This window comes from Myotis daubentonii, chromosome 4 (assembly GCF_963259705.1).
Source record: "Myotis daubentonii chromosome 4, mMyoDau2.1, whole genome shotgun sequence".
NCBI lineage: Eukaryota > Metazoa > Chordata > Mammalia > Chiroptera > Vespertilionidae > Myotis > Myotis daubentonii.
The window spans coordinates 6,354,531-6,369,312 of record NC_081843.1 but is presented as its reverse complement, the minus strand read 5'-3'; the positions used below and the strand labels follow the sequence as shown (position 1 = coordinate 6,369,312).

General features: G+C 46.2%; 1 long non-coding RNA gene across 1 annotated transcript; it reads left to right on the top strand.

Moving 5' to 3' along the window:
• The first annotated feature begins 380 nt into the window (after positions 1-380).
• On the top strand, positions 381-4,055 carry LOC132232320 (uncharacterized). The gene is made up of 3 exons (XR_009452403.1): positions 381-458; positions 786-935; positions 3,554-4,055. It is a non-coding gene; the product is annotated as an uncharacterized LOC132232320 (long non-coding RNA).
• Positions 4,056-14,782: the final 10,727 nt, after the last annotated feature.

Below are 14,782 nucleotides of genomic sequence, written 5' to 3'. Positions count from 1 at the left end.
GTTTTAGGACTAAGCAACTGGAAGGTGCCATTAGCTGAGATAGTGAGACAAGAAAGGAGGACCCCTGTACTGCTCATTATGCACCCTAATGCAAAGGTCTCATAGTCAGTCAGACGTGGGCGTGCGGGTGTCAGGAGAGAAGTTCGGACAAGGGTTATATGTTTTCTATGCTGTATTTTTACTTCCGTGCATCTCAAAGTATTTTCCAATTTTCTCTGTGATTTCTTGGACCCATTGCTTGTTTGAGAGATGTGTATTTAATTTCCTCATGTTTGTTAATTTTTAAGTTTTCCTTCTCTTATTGATTTCTAGTTTCATTCCATTATAACCAGAAAGAATGCTTTGTAAGCGTTCAGTACTTTCAAACGCATTGACACTTGTTTTGTGGAATAGCATTGGACTTATCCTGGAGACTGTTCATGGGCACTGAGAAGAATGCATTTTCTGCCATTCGTTGGGTAGTCTTCTGTATATGTCTACTCAGTCTAGTTGTTTATAATGTTGTTTCAAGTCTTCTATTTCCTTATTGATCTTCTGTCCAGATGTTCTATCAAATAGTAAGAGTATTGAATTATCAAACTATTATTGTAGAACTGTCTATTTGTCCCTTCAATTCTGTCAGTGTTTGCTTTATATAGTTTGGGGGCTCTCTTGTTTGCTGCGTATATGTGTATAATTGTTATATCTTCTCAGGGAATTAACAGGACTATACATTTGGGAGTATCAGTGTGTAGATGGTATTAAAACTATGAAATCTGATAAGATCATCTATGATGTGAATGAAGGGAGAAGAGAAGGCCCAGGACTAATACCTGGGAACCCTCCAACATTTAGAATTTGTGAAGAGGAGAAAGAATTGACAAAGGAGGTTAGAAGGAGTGGCCAGTGAAGGAGAAGGAAAATCCAGAGTGTGGCTGTCCAGCTAAGTGAAGAAAGTAAGTCTGGCAGTAAGAATCAATATATTCAGCCCGGAGGGAGAACCAAGATGGCGGCATAGGTTAACGCCGGAGTTTGCTGCTTTGAACAACTACTTCAAAAGTGAAACCAAAAAACGGAAGGGACATCACCCAGAACCACAGGGGCGCTGGCTGAGTGGAAGTCCTACAACTAGGAGGAAAGAGAAACGCACACGGACACTCAGAGGAGGCGCAGTGCTGAAGTCAAATTCTGAGGTGCGGAGTGCGCGGAGCGGGCTGGCGGCGGAGGGCGCGGTTGTTGTTTTCAATCGGGAGGGAGTCGCAGACTCTGAGCTCCAGATCCGGGCGAGTCTTTAGGGACCCAGACTCAGGCGGGAGAAGCGGGACTGTCTGGCTTCGGTCAGAGCGAGTGCAGCTTTCTCTCCCAGCTTTGCAGCGGGTGCTGGGACTCAGAGAGGCAGAGCCCCTTGGGACAGGACTGAGAGCCGCCATAACTGCTCTCTCCGGCCCACCCTGTTGATCCTGTTCGACCCGCCCCGCCCAAGCCCTGCACAGAGGCATTTGCCGGATAGCCTCAGGCAAAGGCTAGATTAGCACCTCCCTAGAGGACAGAAGTTCTCTCACTGCTGACACAGCTGAATCTCATAGCCACTTGGCCTGGAGGTCAAACCCTCCCTGGAATTAGCTACAACAAAGATTTATCTATAAGACTGCGAACAAAGACCACTAGGGGGTGCACCAAGGAAGCATAACAAAATGCGGAGACAAAGAAACAGGACAAAATTGTCAATGGAAGAAATAGAGTTCAGAACCACACTTTTAAGGTCTCTCAAGAACTGTTTAGAAGCTGCCGATAAACTTAATGAGATCTACACGAAAACTAATAAGACCCTCGATCTTATATTGGGGAACCAACTAGAAATTAAGCACACACGGACTGAAATAACGAATATTATACAGACGCCCGACAGCAGACCAGAGGAGCGCAAGAATCAAGTCAATGATTTGAAATGCGAGGAAGCAAAAAACATCCAACGGGAAAAGCAAAATGAAAAAAGAATCCAAAAATGCGAGGATAGTGTAAGGAGCCTCTGGGACAGCTTCAAGCGTACCAACATCAGAATTATAGGGGTGCCAGAAGATGAGAGAGAGCAAGATATTGAAAACCTATTTGAAGAAATAATGACAGAAAACTTCCCCCACCTGGTGAAAGAAATGGACTTACAGGTCCAAGAAGCGCGGAGAACCCCAAACAAAAGGAATCCAAAGAGGACCACACCAAGACACATCATAATTAAAATGCCAAGAGCAAAAGATAAAGAGAGAATCTTAAAAACAGCAAGAGAAAGAAATTCAGTTACCTACAAGGGAATACCCATACGACTGTCAGCTGATTTCTCCACAGAAACTTTGCAGGCCAGGAGGGAGTGGCAAGAAATATTCAAAGTGATGAATACCAAGAACCTACAACCAAGATTACTTTATCCAGCAAAGCTATCATTCAGAATTGAAGGTCAGATAAAGAGCTTCACAGATAAGGAAAAGCTAAAGGAGTTCATCACCACCAAACCAGGATTATATGAAATGCTGAAAGGTATCCTTTAAGAAGAGGAAGAGGAAGAAAAAGGTAAAGATACAAATTATGAACAACAAATATGCATCTATCAACAAGTGAATCTAAGAATCAAGTGAATAAATAATCTGATGAACAGAATAAACTGTTGATTATAATAGAATCAGGGACATAGAAAGGGAATGGACTGACTATTCTTGGGGGGGAAAGGGGTGTGGGAGATGTGGGAAGAGACTGGACAAAAATCGTGCACCTATGGATGAGGACAGTGGGTGGGGAGTGAGGGCGGAGGGTAGGGCGGGAACTGGGAGGAGGGGAGTTATGGGGGGGAAAAAGAAGGAACAAATGTAATAATCTGAACAATAAAGATTTAATTAAAAAAAATATATATATTCAGCCCGGCAGGCATGGCTCCGTGGTTGAGCATCGACCTATGAACCAGGAGGTCACGGTTCGATTCCCAGTGACGGCACATGCCTGGGTCGCAGGCTCAATCCCCAGTGCAGAGGGCAGCCGATCAAATGATTCTCTCTCATCACTGATATTTCTATCTCTCTCCTCCTTCCTCTCTATATAATCAATAAAAATATAAGTTAAAAAAAGAATCAATATATTTATGCATGGAAGTTCACAGCTCAAACGCCAAGCTGGAGTGACAGGGCTGTGGTGAGGATGAGCTCTAGCAAGGGGTGGCACCCTTCTGCGAAGGTCTGACTATTTGAGGCTGGGTACATCCCACAGTCTCTGTCACAGCTACACAATTTGCTGTTGTGCAAAAAGCAGCCACAGGTAATTCTTCACAAATGGACGTTGCTGTGCTCCAGCAAAACTTTACTGATAGACACTAAATTTTGAAATTTATACCATTTCCATGTGTCACAAAATATTGTGGGTTTTTCAACTATCTAAAAATGTAAACACTATTCTTAGCTTGTGGGCCAGATAAAAACAGGCAGGTGGTTGGTCTGGCCCACAGGCCATTGTTTGCAAATCTGCTCTAGATTATGACTTCTGTTCTCTATAGATCTGTGCTCAGTAAGACTAATATACTTTCTCTTCCGAGTCCCCCAGGGAAATGAGAATTTGCATGAAGACTGGCTTAAACGGAACCCAGTGGACTTGTCATCTTCAGTGCCTCAGAGACTAGTGGATGGCCTTGGAAACACCTGGCTTTAACCCAATAGTACCAAGCCATCATTTTGATAGACCCTTGGGACAATTTCTCCCACCTGGAGAAGGAATCTCAGAACTAAAGCCAAACTATTTTAGAGGGAAGGCGGGGAGAAGGCTGGAGAATCGGTTTTGGGAAAGGGCATGAAGTAGGGCAGTTCTGGAAAGCACGACAGCAGGAATGACCGGGCTGACCTTGCAATTCCTAGGCATATAGAAGGTAGATCTGATGACTAGATAACTAAAAAGAAGCTATAAAAAAGGAAAAGAACACTTCCTACAAACTGATAAAGAGAGATCTCCAAGATGATTTAAATGAAAAGAGTAAATTGCAGAACAGTGTGAATAAATATGCTATCTTTTCTGTAAAAGGTTGGGAAAATCATCCTATATAATAAAAGCCTAGAGAACCAAGATGGCGGCATAGGTTAACGCTGGAGTTTGCTGCTTTGAACAACTACTTCAAAAGTGAAACCAAAAAACGGAAGGGACATCACCCAGAACCACAGGAACGCTGGCTGAGTGGAAGTCCTACAACTAGGAGGAAAGAGAAACGCACACGGACACTCAGAGGAGGCGCAGTGCTGAAGTCAAATTCTGAGGTGCGGAGTGCGCGGAGCGGGCTGGCGGCGGAGGGCGCGGTTGGCGTTTTCAATCGGGAGGGAGTCGAAGACTCTGAGCTCCAGATCCGGGCGAGTCTTTAGGGACCCAGACTCAAATGGGAGAAGCGGGACTGTCTGGCTTCGGTCAGAGCGAGTGCAGCTTTCTCTCCCAGCTTTGCAGCGGGTGCTGGGACTCAGGCAGAGCCCCTGGGGACAGGACTGAGAGCCGCCATAACTGCTCTCTCCGGCCCACCCTGTTGATCCTGTGCGACCCACCCCGCCCAAGCCCTGCACAGAGGCATTTGCCGGATAGCCTCAGGCAAAGGCTAGATTAGCACCTCCCTAGAGGACAGAAGTTCTCTCACTGCTGACACAGCTGATTCCCATAGCCACTTGGCATGGAGGTTAAACCCTCCCTGGAATTAGCTACAACAATCAAGATTTAACTATAAGACTGCGAACAAAGACCACTAGGGGGTGCACCAAGGAAGCATAACAAAATGCAGAGACAAAGAAACAGGACAAAATTGTCAATGGAAGATATAGAGTTCAGAACCACATTTTAAGGTCTCTCAAGAACTGTTTAGAAGCTGCCGATAAAATTAATGAGATATACACGAAAACTAATAAGACCCTCGATCTTATATTGGGGAACCAACTAGAAATTAAGCATACATGGGCTGAAATAACGAATATTATACAGACGCCCGACAGCAGACCAGAGGAGCGCAAGAATCAAGTCAATGATTTGAAATGCGAGGAAGCAAAAAACATCCAACCGGAAAAGCAAAATGAAAAAAGAATTCAAAAATGTGAGGATAGTGTAAGGAGCCTCTGGGACAGCTTCAAGCGTACCAACATCAGAATTATAGGGGTGCCAGAAGATGAGAGAGAGCAAGATATTGAAAACCTATTTGAAGAAATAATGACAGAAAACTTCCCCCACCTGGTGAAAGAAATGGACTTACAGGTCCAAGAAGCGCGGAGAACCCCAAACAAAAGGAATCCAAAGAGGACCACACCAAGACACATCATAATTAAAATGCCAAGAGCAAAAGATAAAGAGAGAATCTTAAAAACAGCAAGAGAAAGAAACTCAGTTACCTACAAGGGAATACCCATACGACTGTCAGCTGATTTCTCCACAGAAACTTTGCAGGCCAGAAGGGAGTGGCAAGAAATATTCAAAGTGATGAATACCAGAGAAAGAGGAAGGGAGGGAGAGATAGAAACCTCGATCAACTGCCTGTTGCATGCCCCCTTACTGGAGATTGAGCCAACAACCTCTTGGTGCAGGGGTCAACACCAAACCACTGAGCCACACTGGCCAGGCTTGGATTACTTTTAAAAAAGACAACTGTGGAGGAGAACCAAGATGGCGGCATAGGTTAACGCCGGAGTTTGCTGCTTTGAACAACTACTCCAAAAGTGTAACCAAAAAACGGAAGGGACATCACCCAGAACCACAGGAACGCTGGCTGAGTGGAAGTCCTACAACTAGGAGGAAAGAGAAACGCACACGGACACTCAGAGGAGGCGCAGTGCTGAAGTCAAATTCTGAGGTGCGGAGTGCGCGGAGCGGGCTGGCGGCGGAGGGCGCGGTTGTTGTTTTCAATCGGGAGGGAGTCGCAGACTCTGAGCACCAGATCCAGGCGAGTCTTTAGGGACCCAGACTCAAACGGGAGAAGCGGGACTGTCTGGCTTCGGTCAGAGCGAGTGCAGCTTTCTCTCCCAGCTTTGCAGCGGGTGCTGGGACTCAGAGAGGCAGAGCCCCTGGGGACAGGACTGAGAGCCGCCATAACTGCTCTCTCCGGCCCACCCTGTTGATCCTGTTCGACCCGCCCCGCCCAAGCCCTGCACAGAGGCATTTGCCGGATAGCCTCAGGCAAAGGCTAGATTAGCACCTCCCTAGAGGACAGAAGTTCTCTCACTACTGACACAGCTGATTCTCATAGCCACTTGGCCTGGAGGTCAAACCCTCCCTGGAATTAGCTACAACAATCAAGATTTAACTATAAGACTGCAAACAAAGACCACTAGGGGGTGCACCAAGGAAGCATAACAAAATGCGGAGACAAAGAAACAGGACAAAATTGTCAATGGAAGAAATAGAGTTCAGAACCACACTTTTAAGGTCTCTCAAGAACTGTTTAGAAGCTGCCGATAAACTTAATGAGCTCTACACGAAAACTAATAAGACCCTCGATCTTATATTGGGGAACCAACGAGAAATTAAGCATACATGGACTGAAATAACGAATATTATACAGACGCCCGACAGCAGACCAGAGGAGCGCAAGAATCAAGTCAATGATTTGAAATGCGAGGAAGCAAAAAACATCCAACCGGAAAAGCAAAATGAAAAAAGAATCCAAAAATGCGAGGATAGTATAAGGAGCCTCTGGGACAGCTTCAAGCGTACCAACATCAGAATTATAGGGGTGCCAGAAGATGAGAGAGAGCAAGATATTGAAAACCTATTTGAAGAAATAATGACAGAAAACTTCCCCCACCTGGTGAAAGAAATGGACTTACAGGTCCAAGAAGCACGGAGAACCCCAAACAAAAGGAATCCAAAGAGGACCACACCAAGACACATCATAATTAAAATGCCAAGAGCAAAAGATAAAGAGAGAATCTTAAAAACAGCAAGAGAAAGAAACTCAGTTACCTACAAGGGAATACCCATACGACTGTCAGCTGATTTCTCCACAGAAACTTTGCAGGCCAGAAGGGAGTGGCAAGAAATATTCAAAGTGATGAATACCAGAGAAAGAGGAAGGGAGGGAGAGATAGAAACCTCGATCAACTGCCTGTTGCATGCCCCCTTACTGGAGATTGAGCCAGCAACCTCTTGGTGCAGGGGTCAACACCAAACCACTGAGCCACACTGGCCAGGCTTGGATTACTTTTAAAAAAGACAACTGTGGAGGAGAACCAAGATGGCGGCATAGGTTAACGCCGGAGTTTGCTGCTTTGAACAACTACTCCAAAAGTGTAACCAAAAAACGGAAGGGACATCACCCAGAACCACAGGAACGCTGGCTGAGTGGAAGTCCTACAACTAGGAGGAAAGAGAAACGCACACGGACACTCAGAGGAGGCGCAGTGCTGAAGTCAAATTCTGAGGTGCGGAGTGCGCGGAGCGGGCTGGCGGCGGAGGGCGCGGTTGTTGTTTTCAATCGGGAGGGAGTCGCAGACTCTGAGCACCAGATCCAGGCGAGTCTTTAGGGACCCAGACTCAAACGGGAGAAGCGGGACTGTCTGGCTTCGGTCAGAGCGAGTGCAGCTTTCTCTCCCAGCTTTGCAGCGGGTGCTGGGACTCAGAGAGGCAGAGCCCCTGGGGACAGGACTGAGAGCCGCCATAACTGCTCTCTCCGGCCCACCCTGTTGATCCTGTTCGACCCGCCCCGCCCAAGCCCTGCACAGAGGCATTTGCCGGATAGCCTCAGGCAAAGGCTAGATTAGCACCTCCCTAGAGGACAGAAGTTCTCTCACTACTGACACAGCTGATTCTCATAGCCACTTGGCCTGGAGGTCAAACCCTCCCTGGAATTAGCTACAACAATCAAGATTTAACTATAAGACTGCAAACAAAGACCACTAGGGGGTGCACCAAGGAAGCATAACAAAATGCGGAGACAAAGAAACAGGACAAAATTGTCAATGGAAGAAATAGAGTTCAGAACCACACTTTTAAGGTCTCTCAAGAACTGTTTAGAAGCTGCCGATAAACTTAATGAGCTCTACACGAAAACTAATAAGACCCTCGATCTTATATTGGGGAACCAACGAGAAATTAAGCATACATGGACTGAAATAACGAATATTATACAGACGCCCGACAGCAGACCAGAGGAGCGCAAGAATCAAGTCAATGATTTGAAATGCGAGGAAGCAAAAAACATCCAACCAGAAAAGCAAAATGAAAAAAGAATCCAAAAATGCGAGGATAGTATAAGGAGCCTCTGGGACAGCTTCAAGCGTACCAACATCAGAATTATAGGGGTGCCAGAAGATGAGAGAGAGCAAGATATTGAAAACCTATTTGAAGAAATAATGACAGAAAACTTCCCCCACCTGGTGAAAGAAATGGACTTACAGGTCCAAGAAGCACGGAGAACCCCAAACAAAAGGAATCCAAAGAGGACCACACCAAGACACATCATAATTAAAATGCCAAGAGCAAAAGATAAAGAGAGAATCTTAAAAACAGCAAGAGAAAGAAACTCAGTTACCTACAAGGGAATACCCATACGACTGTCAGCTGATTTCTCCACAGAAACTTTGCAGGCCAGAAGGGAGTGGCAAGAAATATTCAAAGTGATGAATACCAGAGAAAGAGGAAGGGAGGGAGAGATAGAAACCTCGATCAACTGCCTGTTGCATGCCCCCTTACTGGAGATTGAGCCAGCAACCTCTTGGTGCAGGGGTCAACACCAAACCACTGAGCCACACTGGCCAGGCTTGGATTACTTTTAAAAAAGACAACTGTGGAGGAGAACCAAGATGGCGGCATAGGTTAACGCCGGAGTTTGCTGCTTTGAACAACTACTCCAAAAGTGTAACCAAAAAACGGAAGGGACATCACCCAGAACCACAGGAACGCTGGCTGAGTGGAAGTCCTACAACTAGGAGGAAAGAGAAACGCACACGGACACTCAGAGGAGGCGCAGTGCTGAAGTCAAATTCTGAGGTGCGGAGTGCGCGGAGCGGGCTGGCGGCGGAGGGCGCGGTTGTTGTTTTCAATCGGGAGGGAGTCGCAGACTCTGAGCACCAGATCCAGGCGAGTCTTTAGGGACCCAGACTCAAACGGGAGAAGCGGGACTGTCTGGCTTCGGTCAGAGCGAGTGCAGCTTTCTCTCCCAGCTTTGCAGCGGGTGCTGGGACTCAGAGAGGCAGAGCCCCTGGGGACAGGACTGAGAGCCGCCATAACTGCTCTCTCCGGCCCACCCTGTTGATCCTGTTCGACCCGCCCCGCCCAAGCCCTGCACAGAGGCATTTGCCGGATAGCCTCAGGCAAAGGCTAGATTAGCACCTCCCTAGAGGACAGAAGTTCTCTCACTACTGACACAGCTGATTCTCATAGCCACTTGGCCTGGAGGTCAAACCCTCCCTGGAATTAGCTACAACAATCAAGATTTAACTATAAGACTGCAAACAAAGACCACTAGGGGGTGCACCAAGGAAGCATAACAAAATGCGGAGACAAAGAAACAGGACAAAATTGTCAATGGAAGAAATAGAGTTCAGAACCACACTTTTAAGGTCTCTCAAGAACTGTTTAGAAGCTGCCGATAAACTTAATGAGCTCTACACGAAAACTAATAAGACCCTCGATCTTATATTGGGGAACCAACGAGAAATTAAGCATACATGGACTGAAATAACGAATATTATACAGACGCCCGACAGCAGACCAGAGGAGCGCAAGAATCAAGTCAATGATTTGAAATGCGAGGAAGCAAAAAACATCCAACCAGAAAAGCAAAATGAAAAAAGAATCCAAAAATGCGAGGATAGTATAAGGAGCCTCTGGGACAGCTTCAAGCGTACCAACATCAGAATTATAGGGGTGCCAGAAGATGAGAGAGAGCAAGATATTGAAAACCTATTTGAAGAAATAATGACAGAAAACTTCCCCCACCTGGTGAAAGAAATGGACTTACAGGTCCAAGAAGCACGGAGAACCCCAAACAAAAGGAATCCAAAGAGGACCACACCAAGACACATCATAATTAAAATGCCAAGAGCAAAAGATAAAGAGAGAATCTTAAAAACAGCAAGAGAAAGAAACTCAGTTACCTACAAGGGAATACCCATACGACTGTCAGCTGATTTCTCAACAAAGTGATGAATACCAAGAACCTACAACCAAGATTACTTTATCCAGCAAAGCTATCATTCAGAATTGAAGGTCAGATAAAGAGCTTCACAGATAAGGAAAAGCTAAAGGAGTTCATCACCACCAAACCAGGATTATATGAAATGCTGAAAGGTATCCTTTAAGAAGAGGAAGAGGAAGAAAAAGGTAAAGATACAAATTATGAACAACAAATATGCATCTATCAACAAGTGAATCTAAGAATCAAGTGAATAAATAATCTGGTGAACAGAATGAACTGTTGATTATAATAGAATCAGGGGCCAAAACCAGTTTGGCTCAGTGGATAGAGCGTCGGCCTGCGGACTGAAAGGTCCCAGGTTCGATTCCGGTCAAGGGCATGTACCTGGGTTGCGGGCACATCCCCAGTAGGGGATGTGCAGGAGGCAGCTGATCGATGATTCTCTCTCATCGATGTTTCTAACTCTCTATCTCTCTCCCTTCTTCTCTGTAAAAAATCAATAAAATATTTTTTAAAAAAAATTAAAAAAAAATAATAATAGAATCAGGGACATAGAAAGGGAATGGACTGACTATTCTTGGGGGGGAAAGGGGTGTGGGAGATGTGGGAAGAGACTGGACAAAAATCGTGCACCTATGGAAGAGGACAGTGGGTGGGGAGTGAGGGCGGAGGGTGGGGCGGGAACTGGGAGGAGGGGAGTTATGGGGGGGGAAAAAAGAGGAACAAATGTAATAATCTGAACAATTAAGATTTAATTAAAAAATAAATAAATAAATAAATAAAACCAAGAAGAAAATAAAAAATAAATAAATAAAAAATAAAAGCCTAATATGCAAATGTCCCCTTGAGCGGTCATTCGACCGCTTGCTAGATGTGCACTGACCACCAGGGGCGGCACAGAACATGACCAGCATCAGCGACATAGTGCTGGCAGCGGCAGCAGGGGAGGTGCTGCCGGCCCTGATGGGCCCCAATGAGAGCGGGACCATGGCGGGATGGTGGAGCAGGTGAGCAGGCGGCACCAGGCCAAGGCGGGGCTGCGGGGCTGCGAGCCTGGGGGTGTGAGCTGGAGCCTGATCCCCACAGGCCACCCTGAGGGACCCCACTCATATAAGAATTCATGCACCAGGCCTCTAGTATATATATTTGCATTAGAAAATCTGGAAGACACCTAAGAAACTAGTCAAAGAGGTTACCTGGAAGGTGGGAGGGAGGGCATGACTGGGATGGGCAATTGCACTGGAGGGGACTTTCAGATAGTTGAAGGCTGTCCCAGACAAACACAGTGGCTGCCCCAGGACCAGACAAGAAGCCAGGCCGCCTCCACACACTGAAGCTCCTTAGTTTTACATCTTGGTTGATTTTGATAACTGACCAGCCGGACTACTTGTTTTTTCTCTTGCCTGCTTTAAATGCTCTCTTATGTCTCACATGCACCAGTAAAGAGTGAGCCGGTGAAACCCTAGGCTTCCACCCTCGACCCCAATTAAAACAGAACCCCAGGCCTGAGCATGCTCTCTCTACCTGGGACCTCATGGGAACATGTATGCTCCAGGGCCTGTAAGCAAGAAAGTCTTTCTGCTGGAGTTTCCTAAGGGTTATTGCTGAAGGGCGTTTTGCAATTGTGATAAGAAGCACAAGGGTCAATCCAGTTGCAACTGGTTTGGAAAGGGAAGATGTTGTGGGAAACAGGCATTCCCACCCGAGGGCATTCCTGCCAGTAGACTGAGACCCGCCCAAACAGTGATGTGTGGGCCGTAGGGCAGCTATGATGACACCAGGCAATAGGAAATTTTCAGCCCCATTATAATCTTATGAGACCACCATCACAAATGATCATCACCGACCAAAACATCATCATGCAGTGCATGACTATGTTCCATCTGCAATGCTCTAACCCATAATTATCGTGACACTCAAAACAATGATGCTGAGTGAAAGCCAGACCCCCTCAAAAAAGAGTGTAAACTGTATGATGCCATTTATATAAAACTCCACAAAATATAAATCAATCCGTAGTGACAGAAAGCCGCTCCATGGCTGCTGGCAGACGGAGGAGCAGGGATGGTGGGAAGGAGAAATCACAAAGGCACACTGGGAAACTTTTGGGCATGATGGTTATGTTCACAACCTTGATTGTGTGGTGGTCTCATGGGTGTATACATATATCAAAACATGAAGTTGTGCCCGGCCAGTGTGGTTCAGTGGTTGAGTGTCAACCTATGAACCGGGAGATCTTGGTTTGATTCCCGGTCAAGAGCACATGCCTGGTTGTGAGCTGGATTCCCAGTGTGGGGCGTGCAGGAGGCAGCCGATCAATGATTCTTTCTCATCATTGATGTTTCTCTCTCTCCCATTCCCTTCCTCTCGAAAATAAATAAAAATGTATATATTTTTTAAAGCATCAAATTGTGCACTTTTAATATATGCATTTTGTCAATTACACCTCAATAGTTTTTAATTTCACCATTTTTCTCTATTTCTCTATTTTTTATTTCAATTTTGTTACATTTTATAATATGTACATCTATAATATTAGGACATAAATCATGTATATAAGTTATCGATGCACCTTTCTCATTGGAAGAGGTGTGTGATCACAAATGCTTGGAACTACCTGGTTGAAGCCTGTGGCAGAGCCAGCTAATGGCAAAGCCCACGGCTTAATTGCTGCGCTCTACTGCCCCCTGCTGTCAGGAGGTTTTGTGGCCAACCCTTGACCTAGACTTGCTTAGGATTTTAATGAGGAAAGATGAATTCAGAGGCAAAGATTTTTTATCAAAGATCAGCTAGAACCAAATTATTCTACATAAAACACACACATGCATACACACACATATAACCATGCATACACATACACACTCACACATATGCCCACACATACACATTTATGCACATATATACCATGCATACATAACATATACACAATACACACGCACCTTATAGGTATACACACAAATACACACCCCCCACACGCACACATACACATACACATACACACACACACACACACATACACATACACACGCTCACTGAAGCTGGAAAACTGCCTGCTACACAAGGACAGCAGAGTTGCTCAGTAAGCCTGAAGCTGACGCCACAAGGACTGTGTTTGGGGAATGAGGTTTCTATTACAATATATTTTATTACAAAAATTAAACAAAACTACCTGAGGGGGGGTGTAAGGGCTGGGAGAGGGGACGAGGGCAATGGTAGATATCTGTAATACTATCCAACAACAAAAATATATTTAAAAAAATTAAACAAAACTGTTGTGTGGGAACCCATCCTACTTTGACCATATGCCCAAGGGCCTGCTTCTCTATTTGTTTTTAACTTTTTATTGAAGTATACCCAGTGGTGTGTGGGTATATTTTTTAAAAAATATTTTTGTATTGATTTCAGAGAGGAAGGGAGAGGGAGAGACAGAAACATCAATGGTGAGAGAGAATCACTGATAGGCTGCCTCCTGCATACCCCCCACTGGGGAATGAGCCCACAACCCAGGTATGTGCCCTGACTGGGAACCAAACCGTGACCTCCTGGTTCGTAGGTCAGTGCTCAACCATTGAGCCGCACGGGCTGCACGTGTGGGTACACTCTTAACAACCTGCTCTCTAAACGCAGATCTGACATGCTCCGTGGTTGGTATTTTTGTTTACATTAACAACAAGGAAGAGGAACGCAAAACCGTGTTTCAGAGCTTCACTCATCCTTCAGTGATGCGAGCAACTTCTTGGCTGAATCAGATAAGGGGTTTTGAATATTGGAAGACTGTTTCCTTGGTTCTGCCATTCACAGATACAACACACTTTTAAGTTTAATCTGCATTATTAATATTTTCTTCGTCGCTTTAAATCTAGGCAACCAACAAAATAATAACTGCAGGCCCATCTACAGTGTCTGCTGATTTCCGTGGTGTAAATAAATATTCCCACCATGGCTGCCCTCAGCGGCTAATGTGCTGTCACTGAGCATGGGATTGGGGCGTGGTGCACAGCAGCACCCCTCTATAGTATTCCACGTACAGATACCACAGATGTACAAACCTCAAGGGCAGAGAGAACAGAAAAATAGACAGGGGTATTTATTGTTTTGTTTTAAACGTAACACAGTGAATTGTAAATTTATGTAATTTAATTTTTAATGGCGGCCGTAATGAACTGACAGCTCACAAAATTCCGGAAAATGTAACGATGGGCGCTGGCGAAGCTACCCCAGCACACCAATGAAATATGGGCAAAGCGTGCCATGCGGCCAGCACCAGGTCAAGAGAGACGCGAGCCTCCTGGTGCCACCGGCCCTCTTTCCCGGCGCCTCCGTGATAACCAATCCCTGATTCAAAGCCGTGGCTGAGTGTGCCTGCTCCGTGGGACACCCACAGGCCCCCCCAGCCTGCCTCCCAGGTGTTACCCCCGGAGGCAGACCCACAGACACTCCCCCCTCCTCCTCCCACCGAGCCTGTGGGTTACTGGCGCCCAGCGTGGGGGGAGCGGGAGGTGCAGGGCCCAGTTTGGCAGAGGACCCCCGCTGGGGCTTTGGCCTCAGGCCGTGGCCTGCTGTGCGGGGAGCTGGCTGTCTCCTCGCGGTGCAGACCGCTTCTGCCCAGGTCCTGTCCTCACGGGCGCAGCGGCCGCAGCGGCTCCCCTCCCTGGACGAGGTGCGCCACGGACC